Source organism: Corvus cornix, chromosome 17 (assembly GCF_000738735.6).
Source record: "Corvus cornix cornix isolate S_Up_H32 chromosome 17, ASM73873v5, whole genome shotgun sequence".
In the NCBI taxonomy this organism is placed as follows: domain Eukaryota; kingdom Metazoa; phylum Chordata; class Aves; order Passeriformes; family Corvidae; genus Corvus; species Corvus cornix.
The window spans coordinates 1,915,684-1,934,011 of record NC_046346.1 but is presented as its reverse complement, the minus strand read 5'-3'; the positions used below and the strand labels follow the sequence as shown (position 1 = coordinate 1,934,011).

The window sequence follows — 18,328 nt, the reverse complement described above, 5'->3', positions numbered from 1 at the left end:
CCATGGGATCAGGAATTCCTGTAAAGGCATTTTTGGTGTGTCACGTTGGTCAGGCCAGATATGATCTCGGTGCATTGTCCCTGCAAAGAAGTTGCCAGGTTGTGACTTGTTTTCCTGTTGGATCTGATCAGTGCTGGAAAGGTCAGTGTGGTAGCAGTAAAATGAAGTGAGAGTTCTGTCACATGCTTTGGGCTTGAGTTTTATAGCACTGAATATAAAAAATGAGAGGGGAGAGTGTCCTTTTGTCCTGTGAGGGCGCTGATTTTCGTTGCCTGCTATTGCTGTGCACGGGAGCTGCAGAACATTAAGTCTGAAATTCTACATCGAGGACTTTCCTACTAATGAATTCTGTCTCCTGAAAGTGAGAGCTCGTCTCTTTAGCATTTGTGCCTCGCACTTGATCCACAGGTTTGTGCTGCTGCCCTGATCATGTCACAGATATCCCTTCTTATGTCTCTCCAGCTTCCCAGCTTAACCAGCATCACATTCAGGTTGCTTTTCCCCTTCCCTTTCCAGCCTCAGCGTATTTTCCACAGTGTATATCCTATCCTGAGCTCCTCAGTAGCATTCAGTCCTCTCCTGTATCATTCTTTTCCTTCCCTCACTTTGGGTTTCATGTCATCTTTGTGCCTTTTTGTCTGACAATATCTGTATTTGGCAACTGGAGCATGTTCCTCCCACTCACAGCACTCTCCATTTGCCAAGCCCCTGATCCTGGTCCAGTTCCTCCCTGAAGCTGTGGCTGCCCCATCCTTGGAAGTGTTCAAGGCCAGGTTGGACAGGGCTCGGAGCAACCTGGAATAGTGGAAGGTGTCCCTTCCACCCCAAATCATTCTGTGATTCCGTGATTCTGTGAAAAACCATTCCTCCCTCTAGACCTGATCTCCACATCCCCCGTCCTGAGCAGTTTTGTTCCTTTCCACATCACCTGATTCCCAGTTAAATCCAGCAGTTGTGCCTTCTCCTGCTTGCAAAACACCCTCGGTGAAGAGTAAAGGCCATTAACACTGTGTCACAATGTGCCCCCTGCTCCTCTGATGTCAGCAGGAAAACTTCTCAGCTAATTCATAATTTACTATGTACTTCCAGATTAAGAAAGAACCTAGAATGGCTTACGTACACAAAATATTCAACGGCCAGAGGGACCATGAAAAAGAAAAAAGTATTCATTTCAATACATTTATTTTCCAAGAGAACAAAAAAAACTTCTTTTTTTTTAAACTGGGTCAATGCTACATCTGCAGCACTCAGCCGTTTTCCATACGACACGATCACCCACTCTGTTTATCTTTAGGCAATATGCTCTTGCAAACTGCCAATTAATTGCATATTTGGTGCCTGCTCTCTCCCAGCATCCTGGATAAACACGGCAAGGCAATCACGGGGAGCTGCTCTTGGCTGCCAGGGGAAGGAAATCTGTCATTGTCTCAGCCTTGTTATCTGCAACCAAGGCAGACTTTTAGCAGCGTTCTGCTTGTAAACACCCTCTTTAAACACCTTCTGATTTCCAGAGATGGCTCGTCAGCCACTCTGCCGTGCTACCTGCAGCTTCTTAAATCATTGCTTTCCAAAATGTTCGATGCAGATTGTCCTTGGTAAAAGGGCCATCAACGCCAGTAAAATGTGGTGAGAGAGTCCTTAAAATGAAGAGATAAAGCTGAATCCAAGTAAATGTAAGAGACAGAAAAGGGGAGAAGGGGGTGTGGAAACTCTGCTCTGCTCTGAGGGTTCTTCCCAGGGATTTTGTTGGGATTGCTGTTTGGGAGGTTTGGGGAACAGATCTGGTTGTGATGTGGCCTTTTCAGAAAGGTCCAGTCTGTTGGTGTTGGCTCTGATCCTTGTCCTCCACTCTAAGTTGGAAGTATCTCCTACTTTGTACAAGAGTTGTTTAAATCTATGTCCAGAGAAAATGAGACACCCTAGGAAATCATCTCCATGCCATCCAGGGTTTTCTGGCTGGCCATATTCTTCCTTTCTGTCTAGTGGGAGGTGTCCCTGCCCATGGCAGGGGAGATGGAAATGGATGATCTTTAAGGTCCCTTCCAATCCAAAACGTTCTGACTCTAATTTCTGTCCCTATTGAAATCCCAAGAGAAGGCTCTGGAGAGCTGATCCTTCCTTGGGTTGGGATGGGCACCAACAGATCTTCACTCTTTATTTCTATCACGTTCTAAAGCTGAGTGACTTCAAAAGAGGCTGACTCTACAGTAGCTGCAGAAGAACTGGGACAAAATCTTCTCCTGAGGCAATCCTCAAGAGGATTTAAACTGCCATCTTGACATTGAGTTATTGTAAATTAACTGTTGCTTCCAGGCAAGGAATGATGAATGGTCTGAAATGAAGAGATAAGCCTGCGTGTGGATACATTCTCCCAGGCTCTTGTGGACCTTCCGTGTTATGAGCAGCTGGAATAATTCCTAAAACAGGGAATATTTGATGCTGGGTCAATTCCTATTTTGATGTGCTCATGTACATGGAGGATAAATGAGAATAATTACTTTGAACCAGTGTAATTAGAAGAAAAACAAGCTCCTTGTGTCTTAGAACAATACAAACACATATTTGGGCTTTTTTTGTTTGTTTGTTTAGCTGAACTCTTTTACCAGTCTTACTTACACTGTCCATGTTTTTATTGTGCCATTTAGTATTTACCTACCAGTGGTGCCCTAAGGCCGAGAGTTAAGGTGAGCCCTGAGTGCCAGGCTGACAGTAGAGCCAATCCACCCTTGGTGTGAGCAAGGAGGCGATCCCAGGAAATGGGAGGCTTGCAGTTATCCCATCACAGCTGCTTTGGGGTCAGATCCTGCTCCTGCTAAGTCAGAGGGAACACCACCACTGGACTTAGGTTGGCATCTGGCCTGCAGACACCAAACGCATTTCATCACAGGGATTGCAAACCTGTTCTGTTCTTGCCTCTTAGGCGTGGATGCAGCAGGGTTTCCGATGTGAGAACACCTGAGTTCAGGTACAAAGTGGTTCCGAGCGAAGGCAGTGCGTGCCCGCGTGTCCCGCGAGCCAGCTGAGCAAAGGCCCCGGGGAGATTAGCGGGATGGTGTTTGCTTTGGGGCGATAGTGAAGTACATTATTGGGATTATTCACAAGTCTCTGGTGAGCTGTTGGCATAAGGTTGGGCCCTGAGCAGAGACGCAGGAGAGAACAGAACGCCTTTGGAATTCCACCTTTCCACTTGCTTCTGTCAATAAAAATGTGTCCTGAGGAGCAGCAAGTCCTTGCTCAGGGCTCTCCTGGAGCACTGGTTCATGGCAGATGCTCTGGGTTCCCTTTCTTGTTCACTCAGGGAATGGTGCAGACAGCTGAGATGGATAATCTGGCCATCCCCCACTGTTTGTGGCCATCACCAGAGCAGCAAATCTAAACATCTGCCATCAGAAATGAGTGAGAACCTCTGCCTCGGGGAGGATGTGTGTCAGGAGAGGGGGAGTCGTAAGGAGTTGTGGGAAATTAAACAAAATATTCAGGGTTATTTTCCTTTTATTTCTGTCATACCCCAGAACTTTCTCATTGGCTAGCTGAAGTGAAATCTTTTGGATTGAGCCTGTTTACTAGGTCACTGTGGATTATTGTAATATTGGAATACAGTGGAGATGAGATCCATATGTTCCTGTCAGGGACTAGAGTTTATTATCGCACTGGGGATGGCTAATAATAAAAGTTTAGATTTCAAGCAGATTTGAGGAAAATGTGCTTTAATTCCTGTCTGTCTGGTTTGTGGACAAACTCCCGTACGCCTGGACTTCTTCGCAATTTAAAATGTGACTTGTAAATACCAATAGAAGGAGGCTGCGAGCTAAGCTGACAGCAGTTATAGTTTGAGCTTTAAAGATTAACTGCCTTCAGGAAGTAATAAAGAGCAGAGCTGGCCGATCCTGATGCAGTTGCCTATGGAAAGATGTTGACACTGCACTGACAGGCTTTGGGAGCAGCGTCGTGTCTCAGGGAGGGTTCGGGAATGTGCACTCCTCTGGCACAACCAGCATCCCTTCTCCCATCCTTGCTCCCATCCCTTTTCCCATCCCTCCTCTCATCCCTCCTCCCATCCCTCCTCCCATCCATCCTCCCAGCACTGCCCAACCTTCGGCCAAGTGTCCCCAGCGGGGATGGTGGATACGGAATGTTTTGGAAGTGATGCGAGATAGTTACTGCATAAATAAAGAGGAAATCTTAACATGAATCAGAGGTGCAGACAGAGCAGCCCGTGCTCGAACTCTCCCTTCTTACCTCTAGGTTTGTTGTTCTGCACTAATTATGTATGAGACAGAAAAATGCTGGATGAAGTTTAATTAGGAATGAGCTGCTTTGTCATGTAAACTCCGAGTGCAGTTCGCAAGCCTGGCTCACCGCCAGGACCGGTGTGAGCTCCTCGGCAGCAGGGAAGGGGCTGGGAGCAGATGCCTCTCCTCCAAAACACTGAGCCTCGAGGAAGGGTTTGAATTACAAAGGAAGGGAAGGGGCTGAGCTTCCCAGCCCCCTCCTCCCCCACAAAGGGCAATAGTCAGTTTACTTTCATAACCCCACTATCAGCTGCAGAGGAAGTCTCGCAGTCCGGGAGTCTGCGAGCGGTTCCAGAGCAGCTGAATCCAAACCAGGCAGAGCCGGCCGAGGGAGGGCAGCTGGGGGGATGGACTCGCCCTGCTCCCGGAGCAGCTGACTTTCCCGGGGACTTCAGCATTGCTTTTCTGTCCTGATCTTATTTTTCTGTCCTGATCTTATTTCTCTGTCCCGTGGAGGCTTGGGTAAGTGCCTGGTAGTTTTCCACTTACCTTTCTCTTCGGTGGTTCACCAGGATCTGCCAAAGTGCAATGGCACTGCAATGACAAAATATTCCCTGCACCTTTATGAGCTTCCTCTGGAAGTGGATGATCCAGATTGGAAAAGCTGGACCTTTACAATCTTTTGAATTGATATACTGCATTTTCAAAAGGGACAGGGAGCAGATATGGAGAAAACAGATTTTCCAGCACGTTGTTTCAGCTAGTGGGACTGCTGGGGCTACGGCAGCTTGCAGTGTGCCGGATTTCCAGCGGTTGGATTGCTGGAGCAGAGCTCTGCCGAGGTCTGTCCGGCAGTTCGGTGGTGCAGATGTTTGTGCTGTTTCCTGTGGAATCAGCCTGTGGGGGTCGGGGCAGCTGCGCCTGGAGCCAAGCTCTGTATTCCATCACCCGCCAAGGAACGCAGCGTCCGGCGCTCCCTCTGGCACTGGTGGGGAGAGAGGAGGATGCAGGAATCAAATGGTGACATGGTTTGCTGGAGAGGTGTTTGCTCTGGGCCCTCATGCTCTTGCAGAAGGGATCCGGTGGATTGGGAGCACGGATCACAGGCAAGCAATTCCCTCGCACCCACGGGGAGCGGAGCGTGCGGAGGGGCCAGGCAGAATTCACAGATTTTTCAAAGCCGTTGTAAAAGATCTGCGTGATTGTAAAGAAGGAAGTGGCCGTGCCTGGCGGTCGGGGTGTTTGCAGGCAGTCCCGGGGATGTGGGTGTCTGGATACGTGGTAGGAGCAGCCGGAGAACTTGAAAGGGAGATGGACTAAAACTTACGTAATGTGTGAAACCGAATGTCCTTTCCTGCTGTCCCTGCTGTGAACCTGAGAAGATTAACCCTGAAATGATTTTTAAAGCTGTCTTTGTTAGTCATCCTTTATGCAATTTGTTTCTTTATCTGTTTCATTTTGAGCACAAGGAGCCAGGCTGGTTCCACTCCCCTCTCCACTCCTCCTCTATTGTTAGTCTCTCCCAGCTTCCCGTAGGATTGTCCAGCTCTGCTCTTTGCAGAGCCCAGCAGAAAAGGATATGGTTGAAAAGAAAGAAAGTATTTCAAATTAAAATCTGGAGAGTGCTTGCGTCCTCATTAGGCTTCAGACAATTTTCTTCCCTCCCATCTCCTTTTTCCCAAAAGTTGCAGGGTGGCCAGTATCACTTGCAATACCTTAAACTGCAGCAGAACCCCTCTTAGCCCTCATAGCCATGCACTGGCCAATAAATGCAGCAAATAATAATCACAGCACAGCTTGAAAACAAAGCGTATTTATAATAATATGAGCAGCCTGGTCTAGTGGAAGGTTCCCTGCCCGTGGCAGGGGGTTGGAACCACATGAACTATAAGGTCCCTTCCAACCCAAACCATTCTGGGATTCTGTGATCCCTACAACTAGGAACACGTACATAGAATGAAAGCAGGGAATTCTTGCATTAAGCCTCATTCAGATTTGTGAGCTGGTCACAGCTGATGAGTTGTCCCAGCAGTGACACTGAGCATCTGCCCCAGGCAGGACCAGGCTTGGAGGACGGGTTTAAGGAAAGGAGTGTGCAGGGAGGGAGGAAAGGTCATGGCCCCATCTCTATTGGTTCTCATTAAGATGTAGCTTGATGAGCAAATGGTAATTAATGGTTGTGTTAATGCTCAGAGGTAAGCTGATAGGACTCTCCATGCTTTCTCTTGATTCCCAGCCATGAGTTCAGTTCTTTTGAGCAGCACTGAGGAAGCGGGGTTGGGTCTGGGTGATCTTTGGAGAGGCCCAGCCAGCAGCACGTGTGACCTTCCAGATTGTTTGCACCTCCTGGCACCATCCTCCTTCCCACTGCACAGCAATTAGTGGGAAGTGTCCCTGGGCAGGACTGGAGCCCGGGAGAAGAGAGCTGCCGTGGGGCTTGTGGAGATAGCAGAGACTGGTGAGGCTGAGCTGCCTCCTGTGGCCTTGTTAGTGCCAATATTGGCACAGGGAGATGCAAGCAGAGCGGGTGGAAGGGCAGAGCTGGAGACGAAGGGGAGCCGCAGTTCCTCAGGAGACGTCTCCGTTGCCTGCAGTGACCCCTGCGCGTGGAGCTCCACTTGCCCCAGCCCGAGCCACAGCCCCATGCCTGGTGCTCTGTCACAGCCCCTTGCCAGGCTGTCCTGGCCCCAGGGAGTGCACTGGGGAAGCTGGGAAGATAGTGAGTGGGATGAGAAAGCACTCAGTAATTCCCTGAGTTTCCTTCTGCTCAAAGTGGCAGAAATAACACCTTTCTTATGTAAAAGGCTTCCTCAGCTCCGCTGGGTATTGTACAGAAACACCCCCCTGCTTTGCTTCTCTTTGACTTGCACCGTTTCAGAGACCTGCAATTTGATGACAGGTTTAATAAGATACAATTGTCACTTGTGTTGAGAGGAGACATTCAAAGAACCTGGAGTTGTATCACCTGGCAAACCAACATGTAAAGGCACTTTTCAGTTCAGACACAGTTTTAGGTGCTGGAGACCCAGATTTTAAGGCTTGTTAAGACCCAGACTTTAATACTTTTAAAGACTTGTCCAGCAGACATTGATGGCTGAAAACTTGTTCCAGTAGAGTCTCCCTTCCCCCAGCACTGGTTCCTTCTTCCACCTCTTCACCATATAGGAAATGTCTGTCTTTTTTTAAACAGGCAGTTTTTCTTCATGTCATCCCTTCCACTATGGTAACACCAGCACCCAGGAATGGGAGGGGAGAACAGCCCCAGTTTCCTTGGGCCTGTCTGGGACCTTGCTGGTAGCACTTTTGCTGGTGCTGTGGCACTGAGAGGTGACAGCCTCTGCCCTGCTGCCATGGGAGGGTCTCACACTCCATTTCCCAGAAAGAGCAGGATGCAAATTGAGCTGCTGCCATAAATTTACAGCAAAGACAATAAAAACAAGAATTAGACTGATAAAATGATTAAAAGGCTTTACCAAAGCCTATAAGCAGTTTGTCATATCCTGCAAGGTGATTGCCCAGGACACCTGCAGCACAAGCCAGCCTTCTCCAGCGTGGCCCCTCGGCCAGGACATCAATAAAAATGAGGATTTATGAGCTCTGTCATGGGCAGCAAGTAAAGCATCGGGCAACAAATTAATCGCTGATTGCAGTGCAGTGCTGACTGGGAGCTTTCTGCTCTCTCTTGGCATCGTTGCAAGGTTGCTCGTTAAAAAATTAGTTTGATAAGGAGGCCCTTGACTCCCAGCGCGTTCCTCTGTTACCTGCTCACCGAACACAAGGCACCATGAGCCCAAAAGGTGCTTTTCACTGTTCAAGTGTTCCAGCTTTTAGTCATCAGAATGTGACACCCCTCACAGTTCTCTGTGCTTGTCTGTTCCTTCCTGTCCAGTAATTTTAGGATCACAGAATTCCAGTTTGGGCTGGGAGGAGCTGGGTACTGCTGGTCTACTAGAAGCACTTGGGTGCCAAAGCTGTGTGTTCCTGCTAAGCTGCTTCCCTTTCCTACCACAGAGGTTTTGCTCATTGTTCTCTAATTTCAGCAGGCAGGAAAAAGCCCACTTTTGAATTCTCTTGCCTGCCCTGTCCCCACAGCTGGTGCCACCATTGTCCCTGGGTTCCTACCCGGACCCGCTTCCTTTGTTCTCTGCCGGGCAGCTCCGCGAGGTGATTGTTTTCACAGTAATTTTACTTCTCCCTGCCTGAGACCAGACCATAATTTCCCAGTGACTCATATCACCTGTTGATGGCCTTTTCCTGTCCCTCACACAGAGGCAGTGCAGGGTGGGAGATGGAGTTGGTGCTCCTCAGGTTAAGGAATGCTCCCACCTTCCAGCAGCCCGGGAGAGCTGTTGGTGGCAGCCACACGCTCCGCAGGGACACACGTCAGGGGCTGGGGAGAGGGAGCTCTGTGGGGGATTGGGGATGTTTTGCCCTTGTTATGCCAGACTTGTACCAGCTGATCCCATCCAGCCTGATTTGCCCACGGATGGTTTACCCCGGGAGCCTCGGGCTCCGCACGTCCCCTGTGAGCAGATGCTGAGCAGACCCGTCAGGTTTCAAGGCATTGCCTCGGACGAGCTCCACGGGATGAGCTGCCAGCAGCTCTGGTTGAGCTGCAGGCTCGGTTTGGTTCATCAGGCTTGGCTCTTACTTTTTTTTTCCCTGTTTCCTTTTTTAAGAGTGCTCTTACACCAGAGCTGAGCTCTGTTGCCCATCTTCAGTGCTGGAGGGTGACATCTCCACTGCTCCTGCTCGTGCTAACGGCAGTTGTCGAGCTCTGGACAGGGAACAGGGCATTCTCCGTCTCAGATGGAACAGCAACATGAAATTTCATCACCTAGGTTTCAAGAAAAATAAACTGTGGCTGGACTTAAAACCTTGCGGTGAGGACTAATGGAGAGAGGCTTTTATGAGCATTGAGAATATTTGTAGCTAAGCAACCAACATCAGCAAGAAGAATAAATCAAAAGTTTCAGGGCTCTGCCTGCCTGCCTTGAAGGGTCAGGAACTGTATTTTCTCTTTGTTAACAAGATTGCCTTCCTGCTGGAGGCAGGATCCCAGGTTAGATGGAGCTTGTTCTGGGATACTGGGCTGGCAACAGGAGTGAAAGGACAGAGAAGAATCTTGCCAAAGGCCACAAAGCCAGCCGGGCCTCCCAGCAGCTTACAGGAAAAGGCTCTTGGAACAGTAACATCTAACACAAAGAGGTAATATTTTCTAATTACTCTTGTATAAGTCCTCCTAACATCAGAGAGGGACTCTTTATCGGGAAGGGTAGTCACAGGATAAGGAGTAATTGGCTCAAAGTGAAACACAGAAGAAATCTCTCCCTGTGAAGGTGGTGAGGCCCTGGCACAGGGTGCCCAGAGCAGCTGTGGCTGCCCCTGGATCCCTGGCAGTGCCCAAGGCCAGGTTGGACGGGGCTTGGAGCACCCTGAGATAGTGGGAGGTGTCCCTGCCCATGGCAGGGGTGGCACTGGTTGAGCTTTAAGGTCCCTTCCAACCAAAACCATTCTGGCATTGTCTGATTCTAGGCTCTCTTCAAGGCAGCAGCTGCAGACCATATTCCATTTCACAGATGGCAGAACTGAGGGACTGGATGACTGGAGCAGTTTTTGTTTGAAACGGTGAATCTCTGTGGGCTTTGTTCACTTTCTGTATTTGCACAGTTCCTGTTGCTTGGGGCGCTCACCCTGTTGCTACAATTGCAGCACAGATCCAAGGCCTATTAGATAATTGAGCTTTATTTTCTACAAAGATACTATGCAGTGTTCTTCACCGGGTTGCACCAGAAAACCTAGAAGCGAGACATTTAACTTTAAAATATATTTTGTTTGTAAAAAGAAAACTTCCCAGAAATGCCAATGGGAATGGCAGCAAGTCAAATCCCAGGAATAATCTCTCAATTGAACTTTTTTTTTTTTAAAATACCATCTTATAACCTCAGGGTATTTTCCATCTCTGCTTCTTCCTCCTGCTTAGCCAGGAGCTGGTTGGAAAAGATACTCCAGTCCCTACCCTGTCCTGGCAGCCTCATGGATCACCAGGAGCCCTGTGAGTGCCCTCTGTGCTGTGGGAAGATCCCCTTAAAGTGCTTTGGAACCAAACTCTTGGAGCTCTGAGTCCCCTCTGCACAGCTGTACCACACCATCAATCCAGGCCTCAAACAGAATTGTTCCCTGACCAAGGACCCCAGAGACCTCTTTGCTCACATAGACACTAAAGTTGGTGTTAATTATAAACCCATGTATTAAGGCCAGATCTCCCAGTATTTCTGTGGAACTGTATTCCTAAACCAGGTTTATTGTTTCTGTGAGAGGAATGAAGTGTAATACAGGATAACTCAGGTGGTGTTGGGACTTCCAAGCCCTGTCCCAGTACCTCTCACATGCCATGCTGGAATGCTCTCCTCGGCAGGACTGTCCACATATTTTACCACTTTATGTGGCATTTCCTCCACTTTTCTGCCTGGAAACCTTCTTGCAGCATTGGGCATTTCAGTGGAGTTTAAAAATGGGTCTTAATTTTTCTGTATTGGCAGCCACCCTGTGTTCAGAGCATCCTGTTACAGACGATGACAAGCATGAAACTTTCCGGAGGCGCGCGGCGTTTTCTCCATCTTCTCTCCCGACGCAGCTGTGGCCTGGCTGGTGACTGGAGTTACTCAGCTGTGAAAGGCACTCAGGCTCTGAAAGCAGGGGGCGTTTCTGTCTATTAACACCAGTGCTCGCAGCAGCCCAGCTGGGTGGGGAGTCCATTTAGTCCCAGTCCCACAGCTGGGCTCCAAGAGGCGCCTCGAGCCAGCAGGTACAGACTGAATGGCTCTCAGGGATTTTAGGGGTAACAGGAGACCAGCATGACAGCAAGGGGTTATTAATGATAGCATTCTTTCAGGAAGGACTTTATTTTTCTTATTAGGGAAACTATCTCTTTTGGAAGTGTTGCAGACACATTTTGGAAGCAGCACCAACTATTTTAAAAGTTAAGCATTGGCAGGTGTGAGGGGGATGTTCTGGAAAGAGAAGATACAGCCTGGCTTAAGAGAAACCCAATGTATTCAGAAGATCCAAGCTTTTCTGTTTGATCATTTTTCTCTTCCCACCCACTTTGGATCAGCTCCCACCACTCCACATGTAGGATCTGAACCATTCCAGCCAGTTCCTGAGTCATTCCCAGCTCCCAGTCCATTTAGACCATGGCACAGCTCCCTGAGGCACTGATGGAGTTTGTGAAATGCTTCCACAAATACAGATAAGGACAAGCTGTTGGAAAACAAACACTCTCCAGGAGCTGCAGTGAGGGTGCAGGAGGGCAGACCTGGGAGTGGTGGGGGAACCAGGACACCAGGGTGGTGGCAAGAACAGCTCCTGCCTCCCCTCCCTGCTGCCTCTGGATTGCCCTGTGGGAAAGGAAGTGCACCCAGCTGATGGTGAAACAGAGTGAGGATGCTGTAGCCAACTTAAAATTCATTTTTGAAGTAATTGTTCCAACTTTCTTACTCCATTTCTGGAGCTTTTCTCCCTTTTCTGGTTGTATTTTGTTCAGTTGGCTTCTCTCAGCTTTTTGTCCTGGGGGTCCCAGGCAGGTTTCTCTCTCTGAACATGAGAATTTGTTCTTCAGTGCTTCTTTTAGGGTGTTTATCTCCTTTTCGATCCTGTAAGTGCCTCTTTTTCCCTGTTACTTTTTCCTCCACAAATCAAAGCCTCTTGTCTTCAGTTCAATTTTTACATTTAATGAAGTAGCCCTGTAATTAAATGTTCTTTAACAAATCCCCAGTCAGGTTATCTCACAACAAAGAGTACTTTGGTATTATTATTATTATTATTATTATTATTATTATTAATGGAAAGTGATGACATGCTTGAATCCTTATCAAGTGTTATTCAGGGGGATTAATCATTTCAGCTGAAAGGAAAAGTTTGCGCCATCATTTACACTGAACTCATCTGCTCAGTGTCCTTCTCCTGTTTATTTATATTTATCATTCTCTACTGGTTTTTTAGGTCTCAAGATCAAATTGTTCTAGCCTGACACATACAATACCTGTAATTGCACATGTGTTTGTCTGAGCTGCTGTGTGTTAGCACAGTGCTAACAATGAGGTGTGTTTGGTTTTGTGCTTCACTGGGCAAACAGCAGTAAGCTAAATACAGGAAAACAAGCTAAATACAGGGAAACAAACTAACTACAGGGAAAGAAGCTAAATATAGAGAAAACTGAATGAGAATAACACATTTTTGATGTCTGTGATGTCAAGCTTGTCAGACCCACTAAGCACCTTGCTAAGAAAAGCAAAGCAAGCCTCAAAAACCTCAGAACTTGCCGAGATGTTCTCATTGAGAAAAATTTTTGCATCTTCAGCTTGAACTACAAAAAAGAGCAACTGTGAATCAGTCAGACATCCCACATTTGTGGCTGAATTGAGCTCGCAAGCAGTTCCTCCAGTCCCTTTTCCCAGCTCCTCGGAGCTGTTGGTGTTAATGAGCTCCAGGCCCCGGCTGAAGGCTGAGGAAGCAGCTGGGGCAGATGTTGGCCACCTGGGCTCCAGGAATGAGGCTTCCCAAAGCTGGGACCTGTTCAGCTCCCAGAGCAATGGTTTAGACATCGAACCATTGTCAAAACTAGGTCAGCTGGATATCAAAAATCTGTGTCTGCTGATATCCAGCTCTGGGGCAGTTGTGCCTGGGCAGGCGGCAGCAGCTGCAGGCGGGTGGCTGCAGCAACACCACGGAAGGACAGGGCTCCTGTGTTGCTGTCAGTGCTGAGCTGATGGAGATGGCAACAGCAAGAGTCCTTCTGGAAACCAGAAACCAGTGTGGAGGTTAAAAGCAGCCATTGTTTGGTATTTAGGGGCTTTGCAGGGAAAATTGCACATCTCTGGCAAAGGGCATCTGCAGCAGATGCAGGGAGCTGGGTGTGTGTTTAATGCTCACTAGGCTGCAGGGGGATGGGAGCAGGGCTGACAGTGCTGACCAGCCACAAATCTGTGCGTGAGGAGCACTGGGAAAGGGCAGAGAAACAGTGCTGAAACAAGGCACAGGATAAGGTAAAGCATTCCAGAGGGGGGCTTTGGAGCCCCGGGCCCCGGTTCTGAGCTCTCTCTGTACTGGATGAGAAGCAGCAGCAGAGTGTGCGAGTCCCCAGCACCTCGGCCTCCCCCCATGTCCTGCCTGTGTCCTGCTCCCACAGCCCTACCTGAGCAGTGATCCCTCTTGTCGACAGCTATTCCCCAGGAAAACACCGTCCTGCCCCGTCCTGTGGTCAGCAGCCAAGGGACGGGAATGTCCCTGGTGTCGTGGTGGATCCAGTGCCACAGACAGGGCTCCCGGGCTCTGAGCTGGTGACCAGCTCGTCCCACTGAAACAGGGCTGCTGTCACAGAGGGACACAGCCTCCCACGGGGACAGGAGCAGGGCAGGTGTGTCTGAGGAGGTTCTGAGGCAGCAGAGGAGTCACTTCGGCTGGAAGGAGGAGGACGGAGGGTTCAGGCTTGTTCGTTTGCATGTGGCCAGCCAAACGTGGGCAGCCAAGCGTTCCTTTCTTCTCACCAAATGTTCCTTTCTTCTCACCATCCTTCAGCTCCTCTTTGATCTGAGCTGTACTTTTTCCTGGAAGACTTCCAGCATTCTCAGTGTAGCTATGAAGCTCCCTTTTTTCCTCCCCATTCAGGCCACATCCCTCAAATTTAAGAAAGCCGCTGCGATGGTGACGTGGGACTGTGGTGTGTAGTCATTTCTGGAGAAATATGTTTGACTTCTTCAGATGTTCCTGATCTCTCCTCCCAGAACAAGCACAGAACAGGCAACAGCAGCACAGGCTCCCACAGTCACCTCAGAGTTTGACTTAATGCAATATGGAAAATCAGCCTCATAAAAGGTTCAAGCTGTGGTTTGGTACAGATGTCCTATAAATTGAGAACTTTTGGCGACCTTCATTTCTAGACTGACATGTCAGACAGATGCACATGCCAGAAGCACACTGGGAAGCAAAGACTGTGTTGGGAAGGATGCCAGGAGCCAAGATGCGTTTGCAGAGCTTCAGAGCAGCAGCTTGGCCATCTCTGGCCCAGGCAGTAGGATGATGGAGAGAACCCTGGGGTAGCTGGCTGGGTAATGATGTTGCTTTTAAAAAGGACAACATAAAAGGCGTTGCACCCTGCTCCTGCTAAGGAGGCTTGGAGGCAGGAGAGAAAAGGCTTCTTTCTCTAGAGGTGAACAGTCACTTCTTCCTGCAGCAGAAGAAGCCTGACACTAGATAAGTAGCTGTGAGAAGATTCATAAAAAACCTAATTTATAATTTGCCAGAATATAATCCTATTTGATCAGTGTTATTCAGTTCCTCTTTCTTTTAAAATTCAGTGCACTTAACTGTTCTACGAGGGTTTATGAATGTTTAAAAATTGCTTTGTGGTCCCTAAAGTAATTTGACAAGTCTGACAGCTATTGATTAAAAACCTGAAATTATTCAGACTGTAGGATGACTTGAGGGATTAGATAGAAAGTTTTTTCAAATGTGAAAGGAAATAAGATGTTGGAAAGTAAATATGTTCTTGAATATTTTTGAAAAATCCATTACAACTGTGAAATTAAATTGAAATGAGATACTTCGTGTGGAGATGAAGGAACTAAATGCTGGCTTTACTATTTAGGCATGGGGCAGAACTCCCCATCCCAAGCCCAACAAATGCTTCCCTGGAAGTTGCTGGTCTCTGGCACAGATCCCACCTCAGGGCACTGAGGGAGCCCTTGGGGAGCTCCTGCACCTGCCCAGTCCTGGCCAGGGCCCAGCCAGCTCCCTCCATCCCACTGTTCCTGGTGGGGCTGATGGGAATGGGGCTCTCTGTCCAGTATGAACATTCATGTTTGTGGGACAGGCGGGAGCTGGTGGAGCCTCAGAGGGAATGACCGCAGCCCCCTGGAACATCCTGGTCCGTGCCCCATGCGGGGGCTGCTGGGGAGCTGGGAGCAGCTGGGCTGGGCACCTCTGCCCACACTTGCCCTCCTTCACCAGACCTCAGGAAGGGTATCCAAGAACTGGCTGTGCATCTCCACATGCCAAAGAAGTCTTTAGGCTCTTAGGGCAGCCAGGACGTTTTCCATGTGACCAGAAGGGATCCTTTTGTTCAGCACATCCAGACCTGTTCTGTTCCCAATGACCATGTTTTTGAATATCCTTCATAACTATATTTTCTCCATCTTGACATCACTGAGGTTTTGTTCCCTGTTCTCCCTCCTTCTGGAAAGCTAATTTCGGATTTCACTTCTCTCATGGTTAAAAGCTCTCTCCTGATTTCCAAGTTTGAATCTATTCACAGCCAGTTTGAGCCTCTTGTTTCCCCCGTGCTGCCCTGCAGTTTGAACAGCTCTTGTGCCTCTCATACTCACTCTGGAGTGGGTACAGTCCTCGTGTCGCTGAGCCCTTCCCTGCAGACTGGACCAGGTGAGTGTCACAACACTCCAGCATTGAGCTGGGTGTGACCCAGCAGGTGACATCCCTGCACTCCTCTTGAACTGAGACTCAGCTGAATCCCATGGACATTCCCAGCCTGGCTGCTGCACCAGCATTCAGCCTGGACAAAACACTGCAAATCTGAATGGATGATCCATAACCAAACATATGCAGGTCTGAAGAAATAACTCCCACAGCCTGCTGCCAGCTGGTTGGGAATAAGGAAAAGAACAGTTCTGAGTGTGCTGTGCAAGCATCCTCCTTCCCTGATGGGGGAATGGGCTGCTGGGCGCAGAACCCCTGTGCCCCTGCTCCAAACACAGGAACTGGGGCTGTTCCATACCCAAGGGAAATGTCTGGCTGCTCGCTGCCAGCACTGTGGGCAGGGAACACGAGGCAGCTCAGTGGAAGGGATCAGATCCCTCAGTCCGTGGGCTGGTGCAGAGTGTGTGGGCAGCTCTGCAGACTGGTTCTGCTAACGGGGTGCTCCACAAACACCTGATTCTGCTTTTGATGGTGTTATCACTGCTGGTGTTTAATCAGGTAATGGATGGCTGTTGGTATTGGTTAAATTCCTGAGTGATTCTATCCATGGAGAAAATGAAGTGTTTGTTATGGAGATAATCAAGTGGTTTTTATGATGATATAGTTCCCTGGATTGAAGCAGCAGAGTTATGGATATGGAGGTACTCAGTAAGCATATAGAAGGCTTGCTTGGCCTGTTACCTCAGGGCACCACGCAGCCCTTGCTCATGTCCAGGAATTCCCAGTTTCACAGGATCAAAAGCCTTGGTGAGGGGAGTCTGCAAGGTACGAGTGGAGCTGGAACCAGGTGTCACCAGGCTGGGCATGGTATTTTAAACTCTTGTGCTATATATGGCCCTTGGTTATATTTCAGTGACAATATTAAACTTTAAAAAGATGAGTGGAAGGAAAGGAGACCTTCAAATTTAGTTACTGCCAGGAAATAATACTCAGCACCACATAGTTGTCATTCTGCAGCAGACAGGGATTATCCATAAACCCTGTACCTCCAAAGTGAAGGAGAGTAATAAAGCCGACCCCAGGCGCACTTTGAACTTGGCTACCTCTGATTAATTAAGTTTTTCCTTCCTTGAGCCTGATTTAGTACTTATGCTCAGAATGAAGGATTTAAGTTAAGAAACAGTTGAGAAATTGAAGGACAGCTCTCATCCCCTCTTTCCCATCTCATCCCCTTCCCTATCACATGCACACACATGTGGGTAGCAGAGGGCTTGATGTGGCTGCTGAAAATCAGGCTCTGAGGGCATTCCTGTCCCAGAATTCTTGTCATTCCTCCTGCAGTTCCGCCACTTTCTCTGGATTTTTATTCCTGCCAAGCTTGAAATGTCAGTGGGGCACGGCAAACATCAGCTAATTCTGGCCGCAGGTCTCAGGGCAGTGGAAGGTGTAATAGTGATCCTGCATTTATATGGAAAATAGGAAGGTGTCTGTGCCACTCTGGAGTATCCTCCTTTCATTCATTTAATTACAGAGCTTCCTGGGACATTTAAAATCTGTCTGTGGCAGGGCTGAGCCTCAGCGCAGCCATTCACTCCACATTCAGAGAACTCCTCTGCTTCCCGTGGAGGGAGTGAGGGGCTGGGAATGAGGGAGAGACCATGGTGGGTTCTGAGCTCCCCAGGTTTGCACAACAGCCCCGAAACTTCACAGCCCTCCTTGGTTAATAGCTCTAATGATCATAAATGGGTTCATTAACATGCTGATGTTTCCAGCCTTCTGGTTGGGCAGGGCAGGGTTGAATAAAACAGAGAGAGACCTGAGCAGGTACAATGAAAACCCATGTCCTGGGAAGTCAGTCAGCCCCTGTGTTCCTGTGGAATTGCTGTGGCTGGTGCTGTATCCCAGTTAACACTCAGGGATTGAGAGGGGCGATGGTTGTACCTGGGTAGTCAGATCTAAAAAAACTTACCCAAAATTATTCAGCTTATCCCTTAATTAGACTTCCTTAACCCACTTTTTTTGGAGGAGAAACAATTGTTTAGAGTAATGAGAGAGTCTGTTTTGATTGAAGGACGTACAATAACCTGCCCTGAATCTGCTCTGCTGCATTGTACCAAACTCACTTATTTCTCTATATTTGTTCATCGTCAAAGCATAAATAATTTAGCATTTTGTCTCTCCCTGTGAATGTGAGAAGCATGCTTGCTGATTCCAGATCAGATGGAGCAGTGATGTTTATTACTCTGATGTTGGGGAATGATTGTTGCATATTTAATACCACCATATCTAAAGCTCCTGTAGCTGCGTTCCCATGCGCGGGATCGGCGTGAGGCTTTCTCCGAACACTCTGATCTGCAGCCCTCCAAGCTGTGCTGGGATGGAAGCAGAGCCTTTGCCTGCCCACTGTGACACAGGGCATGAGTGACAACTGCATTTCCAGCGTGCCCAGCCTGGCTGGCATCCACCAGCCCACAGCACTGCCAGCCCCACCTGCTCCAAAGTCATTTATCTCACCCAGAAATACTCAGAGACTTGCACTGTGTGACAAAGTAAATACCAGAAGTAAAACAAACCTCATTAAAATAAAGTGGCTGGATGATAAGGCGAATGGTTAACATACCTTTAACAGCAGTATTTCTTTTCTTCATTTTATCTCACTAATG

General features: G+C 48.4%; 1 protein-coding gene across 9 annotated transcripts in view; it reads left to right on the top strand.

Moving 5' to 3' along the window:
• LOC104688508 (DAB2 interacting protein) overlaps nucleotides 1-18,328 on the top strand; it is a 163,888-nt gene that overhangs the window by 89,184 nt on the left and 56,376 nt on the right. The window contains exon 1 of one of the 9 annotated variants that reach the window (XM_039561600.1): nucleotides 4,556-4,754. The exons of the other annotated variants lie outside the window; for them this stretch is intronic. The gene's annotated coding sequence lies outside the window, so the exon portion shown is untranslated. Of the gene's footprint in view, nucleotides 1-4,555; nucleotides 4,755-18,328 lie in introns of those variants that run through there. 9 annotated transcript variants of the gene reach the window in all.